Source organism: Hyaena hyaena, unplaced genomic scaffold, assembly GCF_003009895.1.
Source record: "Hyaena hyaena isolate Hyena2069 unplaced genomic scaffold, ASM300989v1 scaffold_790, whole genome shotgun sequence".
Classification (NCBI taxonomy): Eukaryota; Metazoa; Chordata; class Mammalia; order Carnivora; family Hyaenidae; genus Hyaena; species Hyaena hyaena.
In genome coordinates, this window is record NW_024081412.1 from 881,063 (window position 1) to 885,846 (window position 4,784).

At 41.1% G+C, this 4,784-nt stretch overlaps 1 pseudogene; it reads left to right on the top strand.

Annotated features, from left to right (window-relative positions):
• The first annotated feature begins 2,829 nt into the window (after positions 1–2,829).
• LOC120221417 lies at positions 2,830–4,270 on the top strand (annotated as a pseudogene).
• Positions 4,271–4,784: the final 514 nt, after the last annotated feature.

Below are 4,784 nucleotides of genomic sequence, written 5' to 3' on the forward strand. Positions count from 1 at the left end.
GACACAAAGAAATGGAAAACATTCCATGCTCATGGATAGGAAGAATAAATATAGTTAAGATGTCATTACTACCTAAAGCACTCTACACATTCAATGCAATCCCAATCAACATTGCACCAGCATACTTCTCAAAACTAGAACAACCTATCATCAAATTTGTATGGAACCACAAAAGACCCCAAATAGCCAAAGTAATACTGAAGAATAAAACCAAAACGGGAGGTATCACCATCCCAGAATTTAGCCTCTACTACAAAGCTGTCATCTTCAATACAATATGGTATTGGCACAAAAACAGACACATAGACCAATGGAATAGAATTGAGAACTCATTGCTGACCCAAAGATGTACAATCAACTAATCTTTGACAAAGCAGGAAAGCATATCCAATGGAAAAGACAGTCTCTTTAACAGATGGTGTTGGGAGACCTGGACAGCAATATGCAGAATAATGAAGCTAAATCAATCCCTCACACCATACACAAAAACAAACTCAAAATGGATAAAGGACCTGAATGTGAGACAGGAAACAATCAAAACCCTTGAGGAAAAAGCAGGAAACAACCTTCTTGACCTCCACCGCAGCAACATTCTTATTTGACACATCCTCAAAAGCAAGGGAATCAAGAGCAAAAATAAACTATTGGGACCTCATCAATATTAAAAGATTCTCACGGCAAAGGAAACAATCCATGAAACTAATAGGCAACCAATGGAATGGGAAAAGATAGTTGCAAATGACATAGTGACAAAGGGTTAATACCCAAAATCTATGGGGAGCCTGGGTGGCTTAGTCGGTTAAGCGTCCGACTTTCTCTTAGGTCATGATCTCGCGGTTTGTGGGTTCAGGCCCCGCATTGGGCTCTGTGCTGACTGCCAGCTCAGAGCCTGGAGCCTGTTTCAGAGTCTGTGTGTCTCCCTCTCTCTCTGACCCTCCCCTGCTCACACTGTCTCTCTCTCTCTCTCTCCCAGAAATAAATAAAAAACATTTAAAAAAATATCCAAAATCTATAAGGAACTCACCAAACTCCACACCTGAAAAACAAACATCCCAGTGAAGAAATGGGCAGAAGATATGAACAGACACTTCTCCAAAGAGGACATCCAGATGGCCAACACACACATGAAATGATCCTCAGTGTCCCTCCTCATCAGGGAAATACAAATCAAAACCACACTGAGATATCACCTCACGCCAGTCAGAGTGGCTAAAATAAGCAAATCAGAGAACTCTAGATGCTGGCGAGGATGTGCAGAATCGGGCACCCTCCTACACTGTTGGTGGGAATGTAAACTGGTACAGCCCCTCTGGAAAACAGTGTGGAGGTTCCTCAAAAAGTTCACAATAGAACTCTCCTATGACCCAGCAATTGCACTGCTAGGAATTTCTTCAAGGGTTATAGGAATGCTGATGCATAGGAGCACATGTACCCCAATGTTCATAGCAGCACTCTCAACAATAGCCAAAACATGGAAAGAGCGTAAGTGTCCATTAACGGACGAATGGATCAAGAAGATTTGGTTTATCTATACGATGGAATACTACATGGCAATGAGAAAGAATGAAATCTGGCCATGTGTAGTAACATGGTTGGACTTTGAGGATGTTATGCTGAGCAAAATAAGTCAGGCAGAGAAGGACAAATATCATATGTTTGCATGTATAGGAGGATTAGAAGGAGCTTAACAGAGGACCATGGGTTAGAAGAAAGGGGATATAGTGGGGGAGAGGGAGAGAGTCAAACCATGAGAGACTCTTATATATAGAGAACAAACTGAGGACTGATGTGTGTGTGTGGGGGATATGGGGGAGATGTACATGGAGGATGTCACTTGTTGGGATGAGCACTGGGTGTTATATGGAAACCAACTTGACAGAAAACAATTTGTAAAAAAAATAAAAACTTTAATATCCACATATACCTCATGGCTGCCATATTAGACAATGTTGATACAAAACATTTCCATCATTATAATAATTTTTATTGGTAATGCTGATATAAAATAATAGTTGTCAACTAGGGCATTTGGTAATGCCTGAAACATTTTTGGTTTTCACTAGCAGTATATTTGGTATTCTACTGGTGTCTAGTGGGTAGAGGCCTGGGAGCTATTAAACATCCTATAGTACACAGGACAAGTCCAAATAACAAAGACTCAGCAGTCCAAAATGTCAGTAATTATTATGGTGAGAACTCTACCTTAGAATTTATTTTCTTGTGAGGTGTGAGGTAGATAGCTTGTGTTTTGTTTTGTTTTGTTTTGTTTTTATCCGATTAGCCAATTGACTACATACTCAATTATTTTCCTCTGGTTCTTGGTTAAGCTTAAAGTAGAGATTTTTTTCTTCCCTTACATGGTGGACACAGTCTTATTACCTTGTTAATTAAGATACTATTATTTTTAAATTGACTTCTCTCTTATTGCAGATTCTTTGACTCTGCATGTAAGACAACCCCATGTTCCCAGTTCATCTTAGTTTCAACTTCAAGCTAAGTGTTGTTTGATGAAAGGCATTATGAAAGTAATTACTCCTATCTCTGAAAGGCCAACCTTATCACATTTTTATCCCTTAATCCTATGGGTCTCACTCAGCATTTGGTGTCTAGAAAGCAATAAGGAAGAAGAGAGAGGAGACCAGTGAGATTGGAGAAAAGATGAGGCAGACAAAGCAGTGTGTGTGTGGTACAGATGTGGTGTTTTAGCTCCGGTATCTACACTTGATCTACAAGTGTGATTTATCGTCCTCATCTTTTAATGTATAAGATAGTTGTTAATGGGGTTGTCCTGTCCTTGCAAGCTTTCCTATTCTAAGGGTCTGAACTGCCATGTGCAGAAGGCGTTTGGAGGCAGGAGGCAAGCGGTAACTTAGGTAGTGAGACTTGTGGAAACTCAGGCTGTGCAGGCCTCGATCTAGTGCTACAAACCATGAGAGGCTGGGAGAGGTGTGAAGATGGCTACTGTCCCCTAAGAAACTCAGTCCGAAATCCATGGGATGGGCTTCAGGTTTCCTATCCTTGAAATCTTGGCTCTCTTCCTGGCCCACACAGTGCATGAGAAATACCTCACCTCCCCAGAGGTCAGACCTATATTTCCTATCCAAGGAGAAGGATGTTTTGAGAAACGTCTCCCTATTCACAATATTATCTTGTGTTTGATGCAATTAGAAGGGACAGATTTGAACTGATCTTTTCATACATGCATTTTGCAGATAATAATGAGCTGGATGAAATTGATAGGTTTGCCAAGGTCAGGCCTCTCATTGTCCGGATGCACGGACAATTTCCGTGCACGCACCCTTAGAAGAGTTCTACAGCTTTGGTGAGTCCATGTGTGAATACTTTGGGCACCGGGAATCTAAGCAGCTGCCTGCGGGGAAACCCATGCGACTGGGCTACAAGACCTGGTGCGGGACAACCAGCAGGGGTTATCTGGTGTGGTTTGAGCCTTCACAGGGCACATTGCTCACCAAGTCAGTCAGGGGCTTGGACTTAGGAGGCAGTATGGTGGTAAAATTTGTGGATGCTCTTCAGGAGCGTGGCTGTCTGCCATACCACATATTTTTTTGACAAAGTTTTTACAACCGTCAGACTTGTGTCTATTTTGTGGAAAAAGAGGATGAAGGCCACAGTAACTTTTCATGAATATAAGACTGAATGATGTCCCCTCAAAAATCCCCCCCCCGCAAAAAAAAAACTTCAAGAAAATGAAGAAAGGTTCATTTGATTATAAAGTTGATGAGAGTGAGTAGATCATCGTATGCCACTGGCATGATAGCAGTGTGGTCAACATCTGCTCCAATTCTATGGGCATAGAGATAGTGAAGCTGGCCAGCCATCATTCAGAATAACCGAAACATGGACCCAAGTCCATCAACCATCCCTAGTGAAACTGTACCAGGAAAAGGTGGGGAGTATCAGCTGGATGGACCAGAACATTTCCAAGTACAAGGTGAAGATCTAGGCACGAAGTGGTACTCAAGTCTTATTGGAGCTGACCTCAGCAATGCATTACAGTTACACAGGATCTGCAGCTATGATTCCAAAGTGGACCTTCTGACCTTCCAGAGATACGTGGCCTGTGTGTACCTGGAGAACAATATGACAAGGGAAGTGAAGCAGACAGCTGGAAACTGAGAGCCCCTTTGGCATGATTGGCAACTGGGTCATCACCAGGACAAGAAGATCCAGTGTGCCCTCTGACATTAATGTGAGAAATACCATTAAGAGTGTCTATGCCAAGTGCTTCAGGAAATACCACATACAGTGATGTACAATCGGGAGAGGGAGCCCTGCGGATTTTTCATTTATAATGAGATATTGACAGCTGATTTCATATAACAGAAAGAGCACTTGTGTTTTATTTGTGTCGGAAAAAAGAGACCTCAATCCCTAATGACTTGATTTTGTATTTTCCTCCTACTTCATTATTATATTTTTATTGTCTTTTATGTTGCCTACATGCAACATAAATTAATATTTATATTAGAAATACTTTTAAATATATAGATTATACTGTCATTTACTTCAACTCATAGGCCCTTTTTTCCTTTTCAAACTTTGATTTAAATTCCAATTAGTTAACATACAGTACAATATTGGTTTCAGGAGTAGAATTCAGTGATTCATCACTTACATATAACACCCAGTGCTCATCATAACAAGGGCCCTGTTAATACCCATCACCTATCTAGCCCATACTCCACCCACATGCCTCCACCAACTCTGTTTTTTTCTCTATCTTTAAGAGTCTCTTATGGTTTGTTTCCCTTTCTTTTTCTCTT